Here is a 27,326-nt window from a genome sequence, read left to right as displayed (position 1 = left end):
GTAATTACTGTCTCCATCTTTATATATTGACGACTGAATGATTAAGTGTTTGTGTTAAAAACATAAAATAACTAACTAATGGGATTTCAGTGTGTGTAAAACTATAAACATCTGCTAATTAGTTTTCTGAAGCTTGCGTTTTAAAGAGCAAGGTGCAGATGTGATGCAGAAGTGGTTTCCACTTTATGAAAGAGGAAGTTAATTGGTGTCTCACAGTTAGCTTTCCTGCAATAACAAAAATGATAATATCTCTGCTATAACTGACAAATGCACTCAAGGAAGCATTTCAGTGTAACTTGCCAGGTGCTATTTTCTGACAGCATGGTGCAGCCTGTATCTCCCCACTTGGCAAAGGTCAGAGGTCGGTTTTTCTTTTTTTTTTTTTTTAAACCTGTCCCGTTTGGTTCTTTTGCCATCAGAATTATTGTCTAAAGGCGAAGAAAGATGCCCAACGGATTTACTTTACCAAATGGACCATCCCAGCCTTGCCGTAATGGTCCATTTGATTTACCTTTTATTGTTTATTTTATTTATTTATTTTTTTTTTACTTGCTAGATACGGGACAGGGGAAAAGAAAAGGGAGAAAGAAAGAGGGGGGAAAAAACAAAACAAAAAAAAACAGCGGAGAAGAGGGACGGGGATAAAGGGCAAAAAACAAAAACCAACAAAATAAGCAGACAAAAAATACATATATCGATCACCTGGATCACCTGTTGAGAAAGAAAAAAGAAAACAAGCAGAAGAAAACGAGAGTAATAGAATAAACAACATCACAATGATATATGGGAATATAACACTACATACTTAATATTAAACATTATTGTGCAGCACGTAAGATCGACAGCGCACAGTGTGCTTTGAGGTAGGAGCCAAAAAGGGTGTAGTTTGTGTGTGTGATCACCTGTGTGTACACCTGTGAGCATGAGCGCGCTTGTATTTAAAAGGTTCCTTAATGTAATGATCTGCTAGAGGGTGTGGGGGGCCACAGTCCCATCCTCCAGGGCATGAAGCAGGTATGGAGGAGATCAAAACTCCAGACATCCAGAGGCCCCCAGAACACAAGAGACCAAGGAAGACCAACAGAGGGGCAGCCGCGCCACTGTCCCAGAAAGAGCTGAGGAGAGTCCCAGATGAGGGATCACTCAGCAGCCGCGGAGCAGAAGCCAGGGGGGGTTGCAGTGACGTGCCCGTGAGCTCCGCCGGCAGCCAGCTGTGCCTGAGTGACCGAGCCCCAGGCCGAGAGGCCGAGGGCACCCCACCCCCGAAGTGGCCCGAGCGAGCCCCAGGTTCCAGGCCCCGATAAGCAGCCACCAAGGAGTGAGCCGGTGTGTACCCGGACGCCCACCCCCGGACACAAAGAACCACCAACGCATCGATGTCTGAGGGCGTCTGCCACCGGCAGGGGAAGTGGTGGGGGGAGATAGGCCTCCAAACCTTGGAGGGCCTGAGATGTCCCCAGAGAGGTGGCGTCTGATACCCAACCTGACATATAGACACAGACATACAGGCACACTCAAATACAAACATCCATTCCCACCCTCATGCTCTCATAGGCAATTACTCCACACTCAACCAACGTGGAGACAGACATAAAGAGACGCTGTACACACAATCACACTCCCCAAGCGTACTCTAAGAACCGGGTCTAGGTACCCTTGCCCCTGGAGGGGGAAACTGCACCCAGACCCAGGTGGTGTTACCCTTTTCCCTGCAGTGGGGAGAAGCAGACTGCCCCGACTCCGCAGCAGCAGGGAGGCCCCACACACCAGACCCCAGTCGGACGGCCAACTCCTCCTCCTAGCCCCCCCGCTCCAGCAGGCCGCAGAGACCGGGGGTGTGAGAAGACTCCAAACCTCCCTCTACCCGCTCATATGTAGTGTTGATGTATATGTATTCTAAGGTGCAATTAAAACCCAGGAGGGCATGGAGCTACCTGCCAGAGAGCAGCAGGTAAGCGCATAGCCCCTCCTGATAGCCCTCAATGTCTACGTGTATTTAAAATTGAGAGGTGGGCAACGACGCCAGGGGTGAGGTGTACACCCTGATGGTAATTTGGAGTCCGTGTTGTGAGCCCACCCCCAAGATCCTATATGTATGTGTTATGAGAGTGTGAGTAATGTGAATGTCTAAGTTGTGAGATAAAATTGAGGCAGAGGCAGCCAGAAGGGGACAGAGGGGGGGGATGCCGAGCAGAGAAGTGGAGAGGTAAGTGACGGAAGTGACGGACAAGGTAAGCGACTCATGTTGTAACTGACGTCAGACGCCGGAGATTTTGGCGGAAAATTAAAGCGAATGGTAGTTTAGATTTGAATAAATTCCTTTAAGCTTCAGTATAACCAAATACACTTATCAATTGTCTTATAACTAACAACATTTGTCTAAATCATCTCCAACACCCTGGAGAACAACGGGGAGAGTTTAGAGGCTCTCCAAGATTACATTGATCAGTACTTCCAGGATCTCGTGATGAAGAAGGCTCAGAGTGCAGCTTCCCCGGCCAAACCTGACATGCCGTCGTCGAAAAGACTTCGCCCAGCAGATTCCCCCGGCACAACATCGCCAGCCGGCAAAGATATTGTCGACATACTGGAGTCAATCGACCAACGACTGTCCAGTTTCGATGCAAGGCTGTCCTTGGTGGAGATTCTTCACCGGGAATTTAAATCCTTGCGAGAGTCCCTGGAGTTCAGCCAGCAGCAGGTGGAAACGCTCGCTGCTGAAAATGCCACGCTAAGGGAGTCGGTGAAATGTCTCACAGACAGTGTTACTCAGCTAAATAGAGAAAATAAAAAAATAAAAGAAACAGTTATTGATCTACAAGCTCGTAGCATGCGTGATAATCTGGTATTTTCTGGTATTCCAGAAGCTGCTGGAGAGGACGCGGAGACCACGGTAAAAAGCTTCATCAAAACCCACCTGAAGCTGCCCGAGGACACGGTGAAGAACATCGTCTTTGATAGGGTGCATCGCCTCGGCCCCATTCGGGCTGCGGCCGGGAGACCACGTCCTATCGTGGCCAAATTCGGTCACTACAAACAAAAGGAACAGGTGAAAAGCCGCGGCAGGGAATTAAAAGGAACGGACTTCAGCGTGAACGACCAGTTCCCCAAAGAGATCCTGGAACGACGCAGGGTCCTCTTCCCAATCCGACGCAGCTTTATCCAGAAGGGCTCCCGCGCTGTCATCGCTGTGGACCGGCTGTACGTGGACGGACAGCTCCACCGCGACCCCGACATCACTCCGTGGCTGTATTAACTTCACACCAGATAAGAATCCGCTACACCCTTTCCCCACCCACTCACACTAACTTGCATTAACATCTGTTTAACTTACTAGTATCAAATCACATCTTAGGTGTGATTTCATAGCAGAATTAACACCGTCACTCTCCGTCAATGGTTTGATCGGAATGTTTCCGGATTTTTTTTTTTTCTTCTCGTTTTTTGTTCTCTTTTTTCCCCCTCTTGTTTTTATGCTGCTCACCCTTGTCCTTGGTTTCTTTCTTTCTTTTTTCTTTCTTTCACTGCTTCGATCACCTGCTTCCACACTCATCCACAAACAACATCCTTTATTTGGACACATACGCACAGCACGATCACGCACAGCCATGCGCTCAACGGCAGCACATTTACATCAGACAGCGCACACAGTCGTATAGGATACACACACTTAAACCAAGCGTACTCATATTAGTAAATATGCACACACATAGTCAGACTCAGGGAGCATCTCACCACACATTTTTTCTCTCTCCCCCTCTTTTTATTTACGAACAAGTGATGTATTCTCTCCACCTGTCTAAGCGACACACACAGCGCACACCCCTAGTTATACACAGACATCTATGGGTGCACTAAGATTCGTTACATGGAATGTAAATGGAGCTGGCTCCAGAGAAAAGAGGTTAAAAATATTTAACCAACTCAAAAAACTACAGGCAGATGTTGTCCTTTTACAAGAGACCCACAGACCTCTTAGAGATTCGAATGAACTTAAAACACCTGAGTTTCCTAATGTGTTCTCAGCTTGTTATAATTCTAGACAAAGGGGAGTAGCAATTTTAATCCATAAAAAGATTAATTTCACAGTACTCGATACAGTTATAGATCCAGAGGGCAGATTCTTAATCATTAAACTATCTATACTTGATAAAAAGCTATGTATTGTAAGTGTATATGGTCCAAATGTTGATGATCCCTCATTCTTTCACGGTTTTTTCAGTGCACTCTCCGAACACTTAGATGGCACACTTGTTCTTGGAGGCGACCTCAACCTTGGACTAAATGAAGAAATGGATAGGCTCAATACAGCAGGAACTCAGCGTAATTGGCAGTCCATAAATATAATCAAACAGTATATGAGCGACTTTGGTCTTTGCGATGCATGGCGCTCCCTTCACCGCACCAGTAAGGAATATACTTTTTTCTCACATGTCCATCACTCCTACTCTCGTCTGGATTATTTTTTGGTCAGCAGCTCACTGCTGAGGGACATTTCAGACACTGAGATTCACCCTATAGCTGTCAGCGATCATGCTCCTGTATCTTTAACACTAATGCACAAGAATAATACTACGCCTAGTAAAAACTGGAGATTTAATACATCACTGCTTAAAGATGAAGACTTTATTAAATATTTTAAAAAAGAGTGGACTTCATATTTAGACTTTAATGACACTCCCGGAACATCAGCTTCTGTTCTATGGGAAGCAGGGAAAGCTGTGATGAGAGGTAAAATAATTTCTTTCTCATCACATAAAAAGAAAAAAGAAAACAAAAATATCCAGGAATTAGAAAAAACCATCAAATCACTAAAAGAAGCCTATGCGTCCGACCAAGATCAGGAAACATTGAACAAAATACGCAAAACAAAACTAGAATTAAATGAGATAATTGATAAAAAAACAAAATTCTTAGTACAAAGACTACGCTTACAAAATTATGAACATGGTAATAAATCCGGTCAATTTCTAGCAAACCAGCTAAAAATAAATAAAGAAAAAACAACTCTATGTGCTGTTCAAGACTCATCTGGGAATACAGTATATGACCCGAAACAAATAAACAACATCTTCAGGGATTTCTATAAAACGTTGCATTCACCACAAATAAACCCATCTAAAAAGGAAATTGATCAGTTTTTAGACAACATAACTCTCCCAAAATTATTAGACTCTCAAGCAATGGCATTGGATTCGCCACTGACACCAGGTGAACTCCAGGAAGCCCTGATAAGTATGCCCAATAATAAGGCTCCAGGTCCAGACGGCTTTCCTGCAGAATTCTACAAAGAATTCTGGACGATTTTAGCCCCAATTTTTTACAGAACGCTGTTGGAAATCAAAGAAAATGGCAGACTCCCATCAAATATGAATTCTGCAAACATTAATCTCCTGCTAAAACCAGGCAAAGACCCTGTATATCCCTCAAGCTATCGTCCAATATCCCTTATAAATGTAGACCTTAAAATAATCTGCAAAGCTCTCTCGAAGAGACTAGAGAAAATAACCCCCCTCTTAATTCATCCTGACCAAACTGGTTTCATAAAAGGTAGGCACTCATCAACAAATACACGTAGATTACTTAATTTGATAGACTACTCATACAGTAAAAACCTTGAAACTACAATATTTTCTTTAGATGCAGAAAAAGCGTTTGACAGAGTTAACTGGAAATTTCTATTTGCAACTTTACACAAATTTGGTTTTGGATCTTCTTTCATCAGCTGGTTAAAAATATTATATAATTCCCCAACAGCTTGTGTCAGAACAAATGACCAGACATCCTCCAGCTTCTGTCTCCTGAGGGGCACCAGGCAGGGATGCCCACTCTCCCCTTCACTGTTTGCAATTTTTATTGAACCACTAGCAGCAGCAATTAGACAGAATTCAGTAATTAAGGGCACAAAATGCAAGCACGTGGAACATAAAATCAGCCTTTATGCGGATGATGTGCTACTCTTTCTCCAAAATTCACAAACCAATATCTCTGGGGTGATTGAATTGATAAACTCTTTTGCAAGAATATCAGATTACTCAATTAACTGGTCAAAATCTACAGTCCTTCCGATTAATTGCTCCTTCCATAATTCCTCTTCTACTCCACTGCAATCGGGAAATATAAAATATTTAGGTATTAATGTTTCTCCCAAGCTTGCAGATCTAACTAAATTAAACTATATCCCACTTTTAAAGAAAGTAGAACGCGATCTGGCTAGGTGGAAATGTCTACCCATATCACTCATGGGAAGGGTTGCCGCTATAAAAATGATGGTCTTACCAAAAATAAATTATTTATTCTCAATGATCCCAACTAAACCGCCACAAGATTGGTTCAGATCTCTAGATTCATATATGTCCAAATTCCTTTGGAAAAATAAGCCCCCACGTATAAGCTTAAAAACACTACAAAAGACCAAGGATAAAGGAGGATTAGAACTACCTAACTTTCAGCACTACTTCTTAGCCAACAGGCTCCAATTTATCTCAGGATGGCTAAAACATACCCTCTTAGATGAACCTTGGCTAGATGTAGAACAAGCACTTTGCAATAATCTAGAGATTTCAGATCTACCATTTATCAGCTCAAACATTCAACGACATGAATGCTTCAAAAGCGTCAACATTAGCTCCTCTCTGACAGCATGGTGGGAGTTTCTGAAGTTGACAGAGTCTTCATTAATCCCATGCAAACGTACACCTATCTGGAACAACCCTGACATATTACAAAACAATAATATGATAAACTTTTCAGATTGGAGTGGTAAAGGAATCAAATATTTAGAACATATACTAGAAGGAACAGAATTTATTTCATTTGACAGACTAGTTACACAATATGGGATCAACAAGAAAAGATTTTTAGAATATCAACAAATTAAATCCATAGTAAAAAAGAAATTTAAACCGGGTCAAGTTGAACTACAAACACCACCAAGTGTGGTTCAATTTCTTACTCTTAAAACCCCCAAATTACTATCCAAAATATACAGAATGCTTTCTAAAATAGATGAATCAATATCACTTCCTATTGCAAAATGGGAAGCGGATTTATCAGTTAACTTAGACCAAAACTTTTGGTCTCAGATTTGCTTAAAAACCTTTCATCTAATTAGAAATCCCAGTCTTCAATTAATTCAATACAAAATACTACATAGAGTGCACTATACAGGTCATCGGATGTTCAAGATGGGCTTTACGTCTACCAACGTAAAGCCCACACTGCCAAACCAATTCACCGGACAATTATATCCACGCTCTTTGGTTCTGTCCACCAGTTCAGAAGTTTTGGCGTGAGATATGTGAAGACTTATCGAAGTGTCTCAAATGTAACATTCCAACTTCCCCTTTAGTGTGTTTGTTGGGCAGCTTAGATAATGTCACTTCAGAAAAGAATATAGCCCACATGGTTTTCACTGCCCTATGCATAGCCAAGAAAACAGTCCTCATGAACTGGAAAAATAAAAATAATCTTAATTCTAACCAGTATAGAAATTATCTATTAGTCAAGTTTTCAAGTTTATTTATAAAGCACATTTAAAAACAACCGAGGCTGACCAAAGTGCTGTACAATAAAATACAAATAAAAATGCTATAAAACACAGGTACATAAAATGCCTCACAAATAAAACAATTAATTAAAAACAATAGGTTAAACCTTGCTAAAAGCCAGTGAAAATAGGTGCGTTTTAAGAGCAGTTTTAAAAGTTCCTAGGCTTGTGGAGAATCTGATGTGAGGGGGTAGACTGTTCCACAGTCTGGGTGCAGCCACAGCAAAAGCCCTCTCCCCCCTAGTCTTTAATCTGTACCTGGGAACATCTAAAAGCATCAAATCTGCTGACCTCAAAGATCTCCTAGGGCAGTAAATGCTAAGAAGCTCTGCCAGGTAAGGAGGTGCAGTTCCGTTAAGAACCTTAAAAACCAGCAGTAAAATTTTAAAATCAATCCTAAAAGCAACTGGGAGCCAGTGGAGAGAGCAGAGGACCGGAGTGATGTGGTATCTCTTTTTGGAACCGGTCAGCATGCGAGCAGCAGCATTCTGCACCAGTTGGAGGCGATGCAAACAGGAACGATCTAAACCAACGTAAAGGGAGTTACAGTAGTCCAGCCGTGAAGTAATAAAAGCATGGACCACCCTTTCTAGATCGTTCCTGCACAGGTAGGACTTGACTTTAGCTAAAATCCGTAGGTGATAAAAAGATCCCTTGACTACGGAGCTGATTTGTTTATCAAATTTAAAAGCACTGTCAAAAGTAACACCGAGGCTCTTCATGGAGGAAGTACATTCTGAAGTTAGGGGTCCCATAAAATCAAAGGAAAGGTTAGGGTCTTTAGGAAGCCCAAACACAATGACTTCAGTTTTACTTTCATTTAGATGTAAAAAGTTAAGAGCCATCCAAGTCTTAATGTCCGACAGACAGGAGAATAACGGCTGCAAAGAGTCCTTACAGTCAAACCTCAGTGGGAGGTAGATCTGAATGTCATCAGCAAAAAAATGAAAGGACACATTATGTTTGCGCAGCACATCGCCCAGAGGGGATCGAGTGTTGATCAAAGCCATAGATAAAATAAGATCAGTAGCTGTCATCGGGATTGATGTGCGGCTGAGTGGACAGAGGTTTGAAATAACAGTACCAAATCTGCGGATCCGTGGCTGTAGAGGAGCCGATGACCCAGCACCCAGAACAGAAGCAACCAGCGACATACTAGGAAAATCCAGCAGGAGAGGAGCAGGCATCAGGCACGGGCCGGAGGTGGAAGAGAATCGCTCACCTGAGCAGAACGCCACCGCCGGCATGGCGGGGAGCGAACCAGACGACTGAAGAAGGCGCGGGCCGAGAAGCGGGTCCACCGGTGAAGCAGGAGCAGCGTCGGGCGGAGTTGGAGAGACAGTGCGCACCCAGGGTCCTCTGGGTTGGAGTGAGCCTCTCACAGTAGCAGAGTAGCAAAAACCCATTTGTACAAGTAGAGGATCAGCCAGGCAAGAAAGTGACAGGAATGCCTTTGTACGAGCCAAGAGACCACCTCGCTTCCCTCGTCTTCTCCGGCGTTTTCTCCGGTGTAGCTTGGGAGGGAGGAACCAGGTGCGACGCAGGTAAGGCGGAATGCCATCGAGCAGTGGAGGGGCACTGCTTGTTTGCCCATCAAAAACAAAGGAAGAAGGTGCTGTCACTGCTAAGTCTCGGATAGTAAAAAGAGTTTTTCGGTCATAGGTCCGGAGCGAATTAATTTCCACAGTTAAAGCAATAAACAGCAAACAGAAAACCAAAAAACAGGTCGAGTGACGGCGAGCCGAACATACTGGCGCCATCTTCCTCGCACACACCTGCACACACCTGCACACATCAAATCTAGACTAAACCATTAGATTACATTAGTCTTGATACAGCCTCTGCCACCACATCAGATCAATTGCTCTGGGCTCCTTTGATCAGCTCCATCACCTAGTGGGGGTGGGGGGTCATAGTTTGGTCCCACCTTTACTGTTGTGATTGGTGTGGGGGTAGGGACAGGCTTAGGGCGTCGGGGGGTTCCCCAGGAGCATCTTCCTTGGGGGGCTCAACCCGGGGTAGCGGTCATGGCCAATTAAGGGCTCTGTTGGCTCTTAGGTGACGGTTTCCTCGTGGCTGCGTGCAGCGGGGCTAGGGGAGGGTCTGTGCTGACGGACGTGGGTTACTGACCTGGTAGCCTGGCTGCCCCTGGGTGGGTCCGGGACGGGCGTGAGGTTCTGGGGGCGCTCCGTCTCTGGGCTGGGGCCCTGGCCGGGCCTCGGGGGCTCGGGTCCTGGTTGGTGTGTTGCTGGGGTTGTGGGCGGGTGGGTATATGGGGGCCCAGTCCTGGCGCAGGGCGCCGCCAGTGCATCGAGCCACCTGGGGGACTCTTCAACTGGTGGGGGAGGTTGTCACATCTTGCAGGAGCTTTCCTCTCCTCAGGAATTCTCTCTGCAGGAGGGGGAGATATAGGAGAGGTGGAGGAAGATCTCAGCCTGGGCGTCTATTGTCTTGTGTAGTCTGGAAGATGAGTGGATGATGGGGTGGGTGCAGTTTTCTCTGTAGTGGGGTCGGGTGGGCTGTCCCGGGCTCTGTGGGGCCGGGCGGCGCTGCTGCACTGGGCCCTGGTCCGGATGGGCCTGGGCCCCCTTTCCCTGGCGGGTTGCAGAGCATGGGGGTGCCTACTGGGGTCAGCGGGGGAGCTGGCCCCAGGGAGGGGTCACTTGCCCCTCCCTTTCTTCCCTCCCCATCTCCAGCTGCCTCCCTCTTCCCGCTCCACCACAATCACCCACACATGCAGGGCCTTGGGGTAGGGGTGTGTCACCAGGGTGCAGAGGAGGCATCCCCCCCCAGAGGTCGGTTTTTCATGTTAACCTCAAAATTCCCTTCTGTCATGTTATATCTGACATTGATCTAAGCTGTTGTGCAAACATCCCCCACACCCTTTGGCCAGTGCGCTGTTCTCATCCTCACTCTGGGACACAGCCAGCTCAAGTGTTGATACGTGCAGAGTTCTTATTTCTGGACTACAAGGTGAAGGAAACTCTATCCTTGCAAGAGTATTTCTGACCAACTCTTTGGACAAACTTGTAGCTTGTAGCTGAAGAAAAACAGAAATTAAACAATGAACCAAATTTAAGAGCAAGTTATTAAGCAAATTTATCATTTCTGCGCATTTGTCATTTTTTAGACTTACACACGAACAGACACTTTTTTGTTTCTGATGTTGATCCAGGCCTTTTTGTAAATATATCCAAAAACTTGATTTAGTATAATGTTCTCTTCCTCATTCTTGTGCAAAGTCAGCTCTGTGACGTGTTTGTAGAACTCTGGCATTCACAGAGGAGCCTCTCTCCTTGTTGGACACAAAGTATTTTTGACCAACCTTCTGGACAAAGTCAAAGCTTATAGCTAAAAAAAAAAAAAAAAAAAAAAAGAATAGGGAAAACAGCATACAGAAAATCAGGAATAAATCACCAAATAAAAAAGTTTACAAAAAGCTAAACAAGTATATTACAATTTCATTTCATGGGTTCTATAATTCCAATTCACATAAGCCCAAATTCAACAAAAGTAAATTAACAGTCTTGGAAGGGCCATCTAAAAATCAACACCTCCCATACCATTTTTGCCATTTTAGACCAATATAACTGAACACCATGCACAAAGCTCCTTTGCAGACCTCGTACAGAACACTTACCCAGATCTAGCATAGCAGTGATTTTCTCCAAGGCCTCAAGGCCTTCTAGATTATGCAAATAAAGTTAACAAAGTAATCTTCTCTGATAATTCACAGATGTGAATTCATACCAAATCTTAAAGCTTTCAGTTCTTTTAGGTAATCTAAAAGTCACAGGTAGTTGATGCTGTCCAATTGGTGAACAGGTCAAAAGAAGATTCAATATTTACTGAAAAGTCTGAGCAACAATTTAAAAAAAAGTTAGATAAATGTTAACAGATATGATAGAACTGACAAAAACCATAGGCAAAATAAAAATTGTACATCAAAATAATTACTAATTAATAATTGTATATCTCATATTTTAGCCTAGAACGTGACAATACATAAGGACCGCAATGACTAACAGCACACTGAGCACAATCAGTTAGTTACTCATTTAGATGTAATGTGCATGATGAATTTCACCATTTTATATGCAAGTATACCAGCTCATACTGTGGTTCCAGAAATGATGAGTTCTAAGCTAAAACCTACATATTTTGATATGATATTTTGTATTAAATTACATTTGCATAATGACTGAAACCAGCCCACTGAAGGAACAATGGGCTGGGAGGTCAGTTCCTTAATCTTAAATATGCAAATTCTCATGACCATTGATCAACAACCACTGACAAAAACCCACTGATCAAAGACCACTGATCAATGGCCATGAGTACCATTCACAGAGAGTTGGGGAATGGCTGCAATCACAGCATTGTAAGATGGCGAAAGATGTACCCTTAGGCCCCCTCCTCGATTCAGAGATGGTCTTTCCCTTTTCACATAAATGGCCTTCTTGATTCCGCGCTCAAACCAGTGTTCCTCCCTGTCCAGGATGTGTACATCCTCATCCTTGAAAGAGTGTCCACTGGCCTGTAGGTGTAAATAGACTGCAGAGTTTGATTTGGCAACAAACTGAAAATGATTTAAGCATCTCCTTTATTAATCTATGGGACAGTAGCATTTAAATTCAAATTATTCAAAAGAATCCAGCCTAAAGTTTCAAGGTCTAATGTGCAACTATCATGTCATCATCAAATAAATAGTAGCACTCAGTGCTAAAATGTTACACAGCATGCTAAATCCAAAGATTAACAATTTCTTCAGCATTAATCTTATGTGCAACAGTGTTTGATTTTACTGTTACATTTTTTATGTTCTTTTTCAAATTTTTTTAATCACAATTATCTTGTCTCGTCATCTCATAAGGTCACTAATTGGAGTGATGTCTTGTTCAATTTTTTTTAGAATGAAGTACAGGAAAATATCTGTTGTTTTACAAAGATTTAATTTGCTTCGGCAATTGAAATTACAAGTTAGAGCACTGGACCTTGATGTGACTACAGCAGCCTGCCTCACACCGAGCATAACCCTGAATCAGGCCGTACAGTTCTATACTGCAACAGTAACAAGTATTAGTATGGCTGTCTTCTTCCGAAAGTAACCTGGCAGTTCTGCTGTCTCCCTACGAGTCTTCTCTCCATTCACATCCGACCTTGCCTCGTATCTGCTACTTCCTGGAATAACAAAGACAGACACAAAAACACTTCCCTGCCTAGCCTCGATCATCTTATTATTATCCTACTACTGATTCTAATATCTAGTTTGGACATTCTGTTCGGACTTCCTTTGGCCCAGAGAATATCCTTCTGGACGAGGCTTTTGACCCTCAAAACACAGAGCACCAACTCATTTATGAGCACAATGCATTGTGTATATAAAAGTAATAAAAACTGCTTTATTTAATCTTTTTCAGCCCTAACAGTGAACTAAACATATTGTGCAGAAGAAAAGTCACATGAGCCTGAAATTACCCTTTTATGTGACCAAGGGAGCAGCACTTCATAGCTTAAATAGTGATCTTGGTGACTTGCTCCCATAAACCAAAAAACAAAACTACATATGTTCCTCTTAGTTCTGTGTAAAGTTTCTTGAGTCAAAAGTGGAAATAATATGGACCATTTCAAAGTGGTGGCATAAATGTAGTAAAGTAGAAGAAAAAACAGCATGACACAAAAATATATAAAAGTTGCATTCTGTCCTTGGGCATACCCATGCTCTCACCCAGTCACACTGGACAATGTAAGATTAACAGCACTCTAATCATATTGTCCATTCTCAGCACTCGGTGTAAAGTATGAGACCATTTCACTGCTGTGCACTTTATTATGCCATTTACTTTAAAAATTTATTTTTTTATCACTGTTTTTTCTATACATTCTTTAGCCTTCAGCCTTCTTTATATCTAAATTGTTTGTCATATAAGAATAAATTATGTCTTTAAAACTGTTACAGTGCTATAATGATGAAGAAGCCATATGCACTATATTGCCCAAAAGTATACACTGCTTTGCCTTCGCAGCACTTGAGCTAATCTGAAGGCCACATTAAGTTTGGAGGTTTGTAGCAATGGACTGAGTTGCTGTCATTCCAAATCACTTCTTCTTTGTTATAATACCATTAATAATTGATTGTGGAATATTTAGTTAGGTAATATTCTATCACGATACCACACTGGAATTTGCTGAGCTCCTGAAAGCAACCCATTCTTTCGTAATTGTTTGTATAAGCAGTCTACAGCCTAGCTGCCTGACTTTATACACTCATTGTCATGGATGTGATTGAAACACCTTCACTGATTTGGATGGGTGAGGGAATGCTTTTAGCAATATAGTGTATTTATGAATATGCTTAGGCAAAAGTAAATATTTTGTAAAACAAAAGCTGAAAAATTTAGCCCATGAAGTAGTTTTTCTAATGTAAAGACACCCTGCATTAACAGATGATTTAGATGAACTGATGTAAATTAAACATAAAGGTATCATGTCTAAATAAGGAACATAAGGATCATTTTGATCTTATTTCATTGCTGTGTCACATTTAGCATTACATAACCTTTGTTGCCATCACACACAAGAAGGCTGAAATAGAGTTAGATTAAGCATGCAAAGCTGAAAATACACATATACACATAAGTGTGAGATTTTTGTTTGTTTGTTTTGTTTTTTGCAGTTCTTCTCATGAGACATTTCTATAACTGACAAACGATGTGGACATTGAGAGAACATTCATGTGTCACTTCCCAGGAACCGTTTTCTGACAACATGGTGCAGCCTGTATCCTCAATGGATTTGTCTGGCTGCCCTTCTCCCCAATTTTTAAAGGTCAGAGGTCGATTTTTCATGTCAGTTTTAAACTCCCCCTCAGCTTTTATATTGTTCACATTGATCCAGGCTTTGGCTCTGAATTTGCCATGAACTTGAGTCAGTGCGTTGTTCTCCTCCGTGCTCTGTGGCAACGCCAGCTCTAAACCACGTTGGCTGCAAAACACTACAGCCTCTGAGAAACTGCCTCTGTGCTTGTTGGAGACAAAGTATTTTTGATCAACTATTTGGACAAAATCATAGTTTATAGCTGAAAAAAAGCACAAAAAGTGAAATGAGAAAAACATTTACTTGTAGGCAATCTTAAGGATATATTTTCTGGCAAAATAATTGTTGCCTTTTCTAAAGCTTATCTAAAGATTCTTATTCAGTTAAATTTTATTTTATTAATATACCATGAATTGTCTCAAAAAAGAAACTTGTATTTTGAAGTAACACCTCTAAATATGAGGATTTTATAAATGTTAATCAATAATATGTTCTTTACAGCAACTGCATTGTCATTGGAAAAATATTTTGTTACTGTTTATCAATATAGTTTTTACACTGTTGACTTCAGTGTACTGTTGTTGCAAACTGGTGGTATTTTAATAAAATTAAATTAAAAACTGACTATGTAGTATTTTCTTTATCAATTTAAATAATGTTGTTTATTATACTGTTATTGATTACAATAGTGATGTGACCTCTTAGCTTCATTCAGTGACAGCAAATCTTTGCGTTAAACTGAACAAAATAATACAAATAGGCATCAATTTGAGTCCTAACTACAGCTGCTGGTCATCTGCAAGCTACTTTGCAACCCACTACGACACCAGTCCCTTCTGTGGCTGACAACAATATCTTGACTATTGTTACTTATGTCTGGTTTGCTTTAAATTGTAGGTGGGGGTGGTCTTAATACTGTTTTCTCCACTGAAGAGTCCTGTGTATGTAATAGTAAGGCCAAAGTCCCCAGAACAGAGCTATACCATCAAATTTAAAATACAGCAGAAAGAAATAACAGCTGTCTGTTACGCTATAAAATAGTAGTTATGTATTTGAAACAAATGAATATAGATAAGATACTTACCAAGTTTAAACTTGCCAATTCTCTTCATTAGCTTTTCAGTATCGCTGTAAAAAGAGCCAATGGGATCTGGACAAAACACATCACAGTCAACAAAGTGTGTATTTATTCATTTGCATATTTAGTTATCTTTTTCCATGTCTCTCAAAACTGTAAAATAATTATGAGAACATAAGGACATCTCAAAATACAATGCACCTGGTGCTAAACCATGGTTCAGTATATGCTAAAAGTTTTGTCTGCATTAAGGTTTTGTCATGGTCCTGAGTCCCGGGACTCAGTGATTTTGGGTTTGTTGTATCATTATTATTATTATTATTATTATTATTATTATTATTATTATTATTATTATTATCATTTGTGAACTCATGTTCTAGCTTTGGGATGATTTGTTTTCTGGTTCTGGGATTCTGGGTTGGTGCTCCTTCTGTTTGTCCCTGGTGTTAGTGTTTCCTCTGTCTCGTCAGGTTAATCAGGTGCAGCTCTGTCTCCCACCTGTGTGTGTGTGTGATTTCCCAGTGTCCCTCTGTGTGTTTTTATTTTGTGTAACTCGTGTTCGTGACTGGTCCATCTGTGTTCGTCTCCTGGAAAACTGTCTGTGAACTTCTCATAAATCCACTGTGCTTTCCCTGCTGTCTCCCTTCGTGTTCAGGATTGCCGTTCAATAGTTTAGTTTCTCCCAGTTTAGATTACCCTTAGTTCTGTTTTTGCCATCCCCTCTTTGTGTTTGCCAATAAACCTCAACTCAGTAAGTGCCTGCATTCAAGTCCTCTTTCCCACACATCACATGGCTGCAGCAGCAGTGCCATGTGTGGGAGCTGCAGCCGTGACAGGTTTACCACACATACTTTGTATTAGATGGGAGCTTGAATTCCCTAATAAGCTAAACCATAGGGAATTATCCTTTCAGAAACCTAATCAATTAATTTTGGAGACTAAACCTAGAGAAAAACTGAGTAAGCAAAATTAAAAGTTAAAAAAAAAGAAAAAAAGAAAGATAAAATAAAAGGAGAAAAAAATGGTCTCACAATGGAGTCAAGACAAACACCACCAACCTTCTTTGTTTTTAAGATTTTTGGTTTTCACTAGCAACTTACAAGAGCATGTTTTTTTGGTAATGTAGTTTTCATGTGTTGTATATTTAGGGTTAAACTGCTATTAGTTGTTCCCTTATTAACACGTTGTCAAGACAGTAGGTAGCCCTGCATGTTTTTACCTTAGATGCCCTCCCTGACACAACTCCCAAGGGTTTTAAGTTTCACAGGATTGAATTCAGATATAACTTGTTAGGTAAATGCATAAACCACAACACCATAGAGCCACTATTAAAGTGTGTGTCTGTGAAGTTCCCTCTGGGATCAATAAAGTTATTCTTATGTTCTAACCTCGTCCACACATTATAATAGTTCCAGGTGGGCCAGGCAGTCCAGGTGCACCGATTCGTCCAGGAGGTCCTGGAAATCCAAGTACTCCTCGAGGCCCTCGTGTACCTAAAGTGAAGATATAAACTGTCAGATTTTGGCCGGCGGCAGTGGCGGTCCTAGCCTGTTTGGCGCCCTGGGCGAACACTCCCTCTGGCGCCCCCCCCCCCCCCCCCCCCCCCCCCCCCCACACACACACACACATATGAAGAGAGAGAGAGTATACATAGTATGCAAACGGCTACTAAACAGACATCATAATTCGTCATACAATGAAAACAGGACACTGACTAATTAACATTATATTATTGTATATATTGTTTGGAGTTTAGTCTGTTACTGTTACTATTTTTACCATTTCTTCTTGGAGGAACTGTAACCCACATAATTTCCTTAGGGATTAAGAAAGTATTCTGATTCTTAATGTTTTAGGATACATGACCTGCCATTATCCAATGACACATCTGCTTACCTGTATCTTTTGCTCGTTTCTCCTTGTAGGAGCCATAATTAAATGTATTGAATTTTAATGATCACTGGGTTTTCATTTGTTTGGTTGCTATGGTGATGTGTAACGGGAGTCACGTGGGTGCTAGCGGTGACATTAAGAGGGCGTTGTCAGTCTGTCTTTCACTGGTTTGATTTTGACAGAGAGGAGGGCTGGGTAGCCGTAGTTTTTGTTGACCGCAGCACAACGAGTTTCCCCTTGTTGCATTAGAGCCTGTGATGTTTTAAGAGTTTGAATCGCGAGCCGATCACGTTTATTAAAGTACTTTTCAAGCACTTTAATAAACAAGCAAGCAATTCCACCTCTCGCATTATTGCATAAAGTTGACAGCGCGTCAGGCAGGCTCAATCCCCGGCCTCTAGCGACTGTGGAAGTCGCTACACTCCTCCTCTTCTTTTCTCTTTTTTTTGAAACTTTAAAAACGGGTTGTGTGAGACTTTAAATCAACAAAATATAAAATATACATTTTAAATTGTTATTGATCCCTTTACCCCTAGTCCTAAAGTGTATATTTATTTTTTTACTCTTAAATATTTATTGTTCGTTTACTTGCACTGCTGTAACTGGAGCCTCGTCGTCTCGTCTCTCTATATACTGGACTGTATGTAGCGGAGATGACAATAAAGTTTACTTTGACTTCAGCAGCGAGCAGGCGCACCGAGGGCTCTCGCGCTCACTTTTCGCGTATAGAATTTTGAAAAAACATCGGTGCAAATTATAAGTCTGTATCATTATGTCTGGTGTTTTTGTGTTGTTGGTTTGTTTTTATTTTGTTTTATTTTGCGAGTTGGTTATTAGATGCTGCTCCAGCCAGCCAGAGAATCCCCCGCCGCCCCGCCCTCTCCTCCCTGTGCCGCAAGCAGCAGGCGCACAGGGAGGAGGGCGCCCTTACTCCCAGCAAATGGGCGATAGAAAACCGATCGGTGCCTATGCCATTCCCAATATGCGCTGGCATGATGTCGGGGCAGCATGAGTACAAGCATGTTTTGGGGGTTTTTTTTGCCGATGCCCGTGATGCCGCCCCGGGCAACCGCCCGTGTCGCCCGTATCTAAAACCACTACTGGCCGGCGGTACACATAACCAACATATACATGTTTCCAACCCGTACTATAAACAAACCAATAACATAAGCTTCAACCATTACTATCTAAAGTAAAACCCTTCTTAACCATACTCCCTAACCTGGCACACTGGTCTGCTCCAGGAGCTCTTAAGCAGGTGACTGAGCTGCTTTCACTTCTTTGCTCCACGTCCTGCAAGAAGCAACCAGGACAGGTGAGTACTTTACCAATTCTCTTTTTACACATATGTTTAGGTTACTGACAATTGATTTAATATAAGCAGCTCTAACTTTGGCTCTTTTCTGACACAGGTAGGATGGCCAGTACCCTTGTCTCTTCACCTTTACAAGCTGTCAATTTAATCCTATGTCAAATAAACCTAATAAAGAATTCATAAGAACTAATGTGTGTTTTCTTTATTATACTATTTTAAACTCCCAATCAATCAATTAAATCCTAACAATGCAAACAAGGTAATGGAATCCCTGGTCCCCATTACATAAACACATCAAATAAGATGCGACGTTTATAACAATGTTTCCAGTTTCTGGTTTTCCAGAGAAAAGTATTTACCCTGTTGTTCATAAATGTCGTCCATATAAGGCGGGGAAAATGATCATGTACACAACAACATATACTTAACAAAAAAGTTAACTTGATGGGATTCCAAGCAAGCTGAGTCAAGCTGAAAATGTGATGTCAGACCACATACCACTGATTGGCCAGAGAATGAGGTCCCTGTTCATTTGTTTAATATGTGAAGGATATATAGTGGTTATAATGACACTAATTGCTCTATCTACCCATCTTGGTTCCCTCTTTTCCTAACAATGAGGGAAAATGCTAAACTCAATACCATGGTCCAACAATGAGGTACAGATGTTTTTTTTTCTGCATCTCACCACAAACCAAGCACAGACCAAGCAGCAGAGATGTTTCTCAACATTACCTTGTTTGCAACATTTTTTATGGTGAGGTACAGAGCTTTAAACTTTTAAAAGAGCTGTCATAAGGTCAAGATATGACTGCTGAATTCTGTGCTTTGTTCCTATCATCATCAACATCAGCAAAAGGTTCAGTTAAGTTAAACCAACACCTGTCAAATATTTGTACGAGTTTTATACGTATATAATGATCACTCACTCAGCAAATCACATTTTCAACTCAAATCAAAAGAACTTTAAGTTTAAAATATAGAAAGTATTGAAAATTGTTTTGATAGATTCACAAGAATCAGGATGCGCTTTGCCTCAAAGTTTAGATATAAGGAAGATCTTTCGTATGATATACCTGAAAAACCTGACCAACCACTTATTCCACAATGCGACCCTTGAAAGTTTATTCATCATGCACTGTTTCAAAAAGTGATAAAACATCAATATACTGTTTTTTTCAAAAGTTACTCTATGTCTCAGATATTGAATTGTTGAGTTTTGCTATTGAAAGAATGATACTTTTACTCTGATAATTTCAGGAAAAAAATTATAAACAGTCATTAGATTGTTTTTTTTTTTAAACCAATGACTGTTTCTAATATACCATAGGAAAACATATTGCTTAAAGGTGTTTTTTAGCCTGTATACATGGGTGTGAAAAAATCCAAACCTATATAACCTTGTGTTAAAAAAAAAAAGCATTGCAACAACAGTGAAATATGGTGGTGGTAGTGTTATGGCCTGGAACTGTTTTGCTGCCTCAGGACCTGGAAGACTTGCTGTGGTAAATTAATTCTGCTGTCTATCAAAAAATCCTGATGGAGAATATCCGGCAATCTCTTCGTGACCTCAAGCTGACGCACACTTGGGTTCTGAAGTAGGTCAGTGATCCAAAACACACCAGCAAATCCACCTCTTGATGCTGCTGTTTGGTAGGCTGGGATTGGAAATGCAAGACTCCAGAGACTAAACTCAAAAAGGCAGTTTTACTACTGTACTTTCACAAACCTAAGTAGTACAAAATCCCAAACTAAAGAAACTAAGAAAATCTGACAACAAGGAAACACGGAGTGATGAAGTATTTGTTGAACTACTGCTTACTGCAACTTACTGCATTTGGTGTTTTTTAAAAACCAGATTATTGCTTGAAAATGTATTGTGCAGATTATTTAGGTTTTTTGGTGGAAAAGAATCACACTGATAATTTAAAATTTTTAAAAACCTATAAAAAATCGTGTACAATACACTTAGCATTATGGGGTTAAAAATCAACCTGCCTGTATTGAGGCAGGGGAGATGTTTATCACACTCACCAGGTTCCCCTTTCAAGCCTTTCTGTCCTTGTTCTCCAGGTTCTCCACGTGCCCCGGGTTCTCCAGGTGACCCAGGTGGGCCTTTAGGACCAGGAGGACCAAAAAGCTGACTGTAGCCCACAGGAGCCATGAGGCAGAAGGTTATGAAAAAAACATATGGCTTCATCTTCTTTACGCAACTCTGAAATGTGACATGTTGGAAATGATTTTCTAATGAAAATCTTTTCCAATTTTTATGATAATTTAAATAAATGAAATCAAAGAAAAATAACAGTTCTTTTGGTTGCAGGTTGTCAGCTGAATAGAAAAAATATCAACCTTGGTCAAATATATTTAACCATTAAAGGTGAGTCAAACACTTTTAAAGTTGATAGCTTTGGGTATTCAAAATACAAGCATAGTTTTCTACTTTTTAGAGACAAATACTCACAGTTTAAATGACGAATGATATGGATGTGATCCTTCTTTGCAGCTTCCAAAAAGAAGTGGCAAAGAAAAAATTCAAAGTCAGATATATAAGACATCCAGCCCAACTATAATGAGAGACAGGTGAAGAAAACCAGAGTCTGCCTCTGGTGTCATAATCGAGAGCTCACTTACAACCAATGCCTTTTAAAAGCTTTTCCTTCCACTCACAAAAGACAAACCACTGTGATCAATCAAACCTGATTAATCAAAATGCCTGTATTCCTAGATCTGAAATGTAGCAGGGTTTACATCAAAGATAAATAGAATGTGATCAGTAATGTTGGTTCAGTATTGGTGAAAGATTTTCTTATTTAGAGTTTATCTTGGTGTTCTAATCATAATTCAAACTGACATTTAGTAAATATGATCAAGTAGTAATTTCACAGTTATTAGAAAGGATGGCCAGATGCAGATGATGTAATTTTTTAAACTGAATTTTTATACATGTAAATTGAAAAGTTATTCAGTTATGTTAGTGTCAAATATCAAATAGTATTAAAATGAAAATAAAATAGAAACTCACCATTATACGTAAGTAGTTATCCACTAGTTGTGCTGCTTCATGTACAGCTTTAAAACATTTTCAGAACCCAAAGTCAAAAATATCTGACACTCTTTGTAGAGGAAATAAAAACCATGTGAGTATTTCATTGGACACAGAAGAGAGGAAATAAAGTATGAGGCCAAAAGCTTGCCTCTTTATAGCTAAAACACTCTGAGCAAGACAATTATTTTATTAAATTAAACCACAAAGAACACAGACTTATCTTTGCTGAAACATGTATTTTATATAACTGTATAGGTCCAGGTCATGGTAATCTGAGGAGCTTGGAAAGAAAAACCATAGGACTGTTTTAAACACAGACTTATCTTTGCTGAAACATGTATTTTATATAACTGTATAGGTCCAGGTCATGGTAATCTGAGGAGCTTGGAAAGAAAAACCATAGGACTGTTTTAAATTTCTTGAAGACATTTTGTCTCTCATCCAAGAAGCTTCTTCAAGTCTGAGACCAAATGATGGAGACTCCCAGGATTTTAAGCGCTAGTGGGAGTTGTCCTTCAAGAAGGTTGTTGACCCATTATTGATCAAGTTTCTCATCACATGTGCCAAGGTTTGAAAAAGAGTGTGGGTCATTATTATCAGAGTTTTCAGGTGAAACCACTGTGAGACCTTGACTTACTGAGATCAACTGACACAAGACGTGAGTGGGCATTAAGACACCTGAGAAGGGATCTCAAAACTGGATTATAGGTGATAGACAATTGGTGTCTGTGACACAAAGGACCCAGAAGTACACACTGTTAACAGGCTGGTTACATTTTATTTGCCACTTTTTAAATTGTTCTGTGCAGCTTTCAGCTGACATGTTCATGGTGCAGCCTTTTTCTCTCCTGTTGCAGCTGGTAACTGAAATAGCAGGACTGATCACACCAACCAGTCCCAGCTGGTCTGCCAGCCTTCTGGCACTGCCCACCGGACACACTGCCCTACCAGTCCAACACATTCCAGTCCTCTGCAGCAGAGCTGCAGACCACACCCCCACCACATACCTCCAGCACCAAACTAAGGTCAGAGAGTCATCTGGCCAGCCTACCACCCACGAGAGGGAGAGGAAATCAGCCCTGACCACCTTGAAATGAAATGGCTGGAGAGCGAGATGCCACTGGCTGATCCGAGCGTTGGCATCCTTCATGCGATGGAGCCATTGCAGTGGGGTATGGTCTGAACAGAGGCCTGCATACTATGCCAGCTACTTGGTTATGGCGTTACCTGTATGCTCTGCTTGCTAGCACCTTGCACCCTGCTATTGTTGGATTGTTGTGATGGATTGTCTCAGGGGCATCTTTACACCGCCTGCACCTGGGGTCTTGCCAGATGTCATAGACCCCAGCTTTTATTGATCTTGTGCTTAGAGCTTGTTCCTTTGCTGCCATGACTAGGTCCTCTGTCCTGTCTCTGTACATTTTATACATATCCCTGTACATTTTATACATATCTCTGTACATTTTTTATCTGTTCGAATTTCGATTGCTTATGTATGTAGGACTAGTGTTTATATCTACCTTGCTATGAGAGCTGTGTAACACCCACATTTCTCATTTGTGGGATAATGAAGGTTTCTTCTTTTCTGTCTTTCATTCCAGCTTTGTCCAGCCATTGGTAGGATTTCTCGATATCAATCACTTCTTCTATCTCCCGGTGGGACACATCGTGCACCATCCTTTCCTTGCATTGTAGTTTCTCTTTTTGCTCCTCTTCTTTCTTGAGTTTCTGCTGCCTGAGGTGTTCACTAAGCACATGATCATCTCTGGCTGAGTTTGCAGCTTTCCTAATGGCTCCTCCATGGTTCCTGTTCGCCTGTGGGATTCCAAGGTGCTCGTTGCTATCCTCAGTGTCTACAGTGTTGCTTTCGGGTACTGCATTCGCCTCATTTCTGACTATCTTTCTTCTATTTGTTACCATTCAACTATACTTTTCCAGTCTGAATGACATTCCGGTGTTATGGATCAGTGATTATGTCATCTCTGTAAAGGAGGTGAATAATGTTTGCTCCCTTCAGTCTTGTTAATGATCTGGCTGCAGGGTTCAGGCCTATAAAGAGCCGCAGTGAGGACAGAGCATCTCATTGGTAAATCCCACAGTTTATGGTGATTTGTGCAGTTGGCTTGACATATGCCTCTAGTGTTGTTTTCACATCCCTGTTGAATTCATTTTGGGTCATGTGGATCTTGTACAGTTCTAAGCATTCCAGGATGCATGTATAAGGCATTGTGTCATAGGCTTTCTTGTAGTCGCTTCCATGTCATGCTGAGGCAGGTCATTTCTTGGTTGTTCCATGGGACTGGTCCTTTCTGTCTCTCTTCTAACCTCTGTCTCTCTTCCACAGCATGTCTTTTATCCTCTCTTCCTTCTCTCACCCCAAACGCAGCAGCAGATGGCCGCCCCTCCCTGAGCCTGGTTCTGCCGGAGGTTTCTTCCTGTTAAAAGGGAGTTTTTCCTTCCCACTGTCGCCAAAGTGCTTGCTCATAGGGGGTCATATGATTGTTGGGTTTTTCTCTGTATCTATGAAGCACCTTGAGGCGACTTTTGTTGTGATTTGGCGCTATATAAATAAAATTGAATTGAATTGAACTTTCTGGGGACATTTCGACTTTGGTGAGCCATTCTGGATGCATCTCATCTATTAGCAGCTAGTTCATTTGTGCTGTCAGGTGCTCAAGGAGAGCAGTTGTTTACATTTTCACATTACTTAATGTTTACCTGCACTGTCAGTTGGGAAATCATTTAGTGAGAAAAAACTTGAAGAAAGCTTATATTCTGGGTGGATTGCCAGGGTATTTCACAGGTTTCAGGATGAAGTGAAATAAATTTAGTGGTCAAATCACATCAAATCACAATTTCAGCTTTTCAGTTTATTGTTTAATATTATAAAACAAGACACTTGGATTTATTTTTTCTTTGTCACTCTGGGGCAAAACCAGCTCTAATCCTCACTGGGAGCAGAACTCAACAGCTTGGAAGAAAGAGCCTCTTTCCTTGTTGGACACGAAATATTTTTCATCAACTCCTCTGACAAAATTGCAGTTTATAACTGAAAAACAGAAGCATAGAGAGAAGAAATCCGAATAAACTACTTTTATTTATTTTTTTTAAAAACAGCAGTAAAACGATTTTGTCTAGCTATCACACATGATGTATCCTTTCATTTTACTTTATTGTTCAAATTACAATGCTAAATAAATGTCTGAAAAATAATTTACATTTAAAAACCAAACAAGCCAGAGTTTGAACAGGATTCAAAACAGATAAAAATCTGTATGTTCCCCCTACTGTAAAACTCATGTCTAGTTTCTCTTGATGACACTTACCCAGCTCTAACTTAGATATGCTTTCTTTTAAGGATGTAATGGTTTGAAGGTCCTGGTCTATGGAACCACTGAGATCTGGATCAAACACACACAAATATATATACAGATAGATAGAGAGATACACACACACTCATTAAGACATGAGCTCGTGGCATAGACCTGACATGCATATGTTTTTGCAGTTTTAGGAAGGTCACCTAACAATCCTTTTTGGGGTTGTTGCTTTGTTTTGTTTTGTTTTGTTTTGTTTGCTTAGCATATACAAAATCATTAATTAATTTAATTAATACAAAATGATTTAATTGTGTAAAAATAAAAAAAATGCAGCTTAATAACTAATGAATCTGATAAAAACTGATTACCACCCGCTCTGCAGTCTGCACGTTTTCTAGATGGTCCAGGAAATCCATATGGTCCAGTCATTCCACGTGGTCCAATTATTCCAGCTAAACCAGGTGGTTCATCAAGTCCAGTATCTTCTTTAAAGCAAGTATAGAAGTATCAGCTGTGATCGTATATGTTCAAAAATTCATTTGCAGTCTGAAGAGTAAAATTCTCTCAGCACATTAGGAAACGGGTTATATGGAGCTAAAAATCACTCGAATTGAAATTTTAGCCTTATATCAGCACCACAAAAAGACCATAATTAATACATTTAACCATATATCTAAAAGTAATTTGTATAAATTTAATGAACCTATAAATACAGAGCTTAAAGATAAATGAGAAGTTATTAAAGGTTTTCAAAGTTATTCAGAGATGTTAATTTGTTAAATGGTATTAACACTAAAATATAATAAAAACTCACCAATATACAAGCAGTTATCCACTAGCTGAGCTGCTTCGCGTGCTGCTTTCAAACAAATACAGCTCAGAGCTCAAAGTCAAAAATATACATAGCACATATTAAAAACAACAAAGTTGACCAAAGTGCTTCACAGTCAGACAGAGTAAAAGTATGAGACAATTAAAACAAAACAATTAAGAAAAAACAGGGTAAGAAACGATAGGTGACAACACAACAAGCCAGATAACAGCCAACTAGTTTGAATCAAAAGCCAAAGTAAAAAAATAAGTTTTAGGGCGCAATTTAAAAGACTGGATAGACACGGAGGTACAAATATGAGCAAGGAGGTTAATCCAGAGTCTAGTGCTGTGTCCAAATTCATGGGCTGCATCCTCCTGAGGCCGCATTTGTAGGCCGATTATGTCACAGCGATGCGCCAAAGGCTGTCCAAATTCGTAGACTCCTCCGAATGCAGCCGACAAATGCATCCTCCTTTTGCCCGAATTTGAAGGATGGGTCAGGTGTGTCCTTCGTGGCCTACCATATCCCAGAATTCATAGTGCGGCCCAGCCAAACTCCAGCTTCCGGCAATGGCGGCCGCTAAAATTACTCTTATTGCTGAGTGTTTGTATATGTGTGCATGAGGGTGGGAAAGCATGTTTGTGTCTGTGTGTGCCTGCTTGTCTGTGTCTATATGTCAGGTCAGGTCTTAGACTCCACCTCCCTGGGAACTCCCAGGCCCTCCAAAGTGTGGAGGCCTATCTCCCCTCACCACACTCCCTGCCGGTAACTGATGCCCTCAGGGGTTGGTGCATTGGTGGTTCTTGGTGTCCGGGGCTGGGCGCTCAGGTATGCACCAGCTCACTCCCGGTGGCTACTTGGCGGGGCCTGGTGCCTGTCGCTCGGTCAGGCCTCTTCCGGGGCAAAGGGGGCCCTCGGGCCTCCGGCCTCGGGGCCTGCGACTCGGTTCACTCTGGCACAGCTGGCTGCTGGCAGAGCTGGCGGGCACGCCGGTGCAGCCCCCTCTGGCTTCTGCTCCGTGGCTACTGGGTGACCCCTCGTCTGGGGATCTCCCCAGCCCTTCCCAGGAGGGTGGCACGGATGCCCCTCCGGTGGTACTCCTTGGACTCCCACACTCTGGGGCCTCTGGATGTCTGGAGCCTGGATCTCCTCCATGCCTGCTTCATGCCCTGGGGGACGGGGCTATGGCCCTCCACACCCTCTAGCAGACCATTACATGGGGAAACCTTTTGTATACAAGCGCGCTGATCCACACAGGTGTGCACACACGGGTGTTCACTGTTCGTAGACATAAACTACACCTTTCTTAGCTGCTACTTCAAAGCACATTGTGCGATGTCTGTCCTGCGTGCTGCACAACAACATTCAATATTTAGTATTTACTGCTGTTCACACTTAGCTAGATTAACGTGATGGTGTTGTGTTTAGTATGTTGCTTTGTTTTTTTTTGGGGGGTTTTTTTTTGCTTGTTTTCTCTTCTTTTTCTCTCAAC

At 41.3% G+C, this 27,326-nt stretch overlaps 1 long non-coding RNA gene across 1 annotated transcript; it reads left to right on the top strand.

Moving 5' to 3' along the window:
• Positions 1-20,035: 20,035 nt before the first annotated feature.
• LOC134631183 (uncharacterized) lies at positions 20,036-24,811 on the top strand. The gene is made up of 4 exons (XR_010094374.1): positions 20,036-20,825; positions 20,975-21,031; positions 22,558-22,872; positions 23,302-24,811. It is a non-coding gene; the product is annotated as an uncharacterized LOC134631183 (long non-coding RNA).
• The last annotated feature ends 2,515 nt before the right edge of the window (positions 24,812-27,326 follow it).

Source organism: Pelmatolapia mariae, linkage group LG7, assembly GCF_036321145.2.
Source record: "Pelmatolapia mariae isolate MD_Pm_ZW linkage group LG7, Pm_UMD_F_2, whole genome shotgun sequence".
NCBI lineage: Eukaryota > Metazoa > Chordata > Actinopteri > Cichliformes > Cichlidae > Pelmatolapia > Pelmatolapia mariae.
Note: the sequence above shows the minus strand (reverse complement) of the source record. Positions and strands in the feature narration are given on the sequence as shown.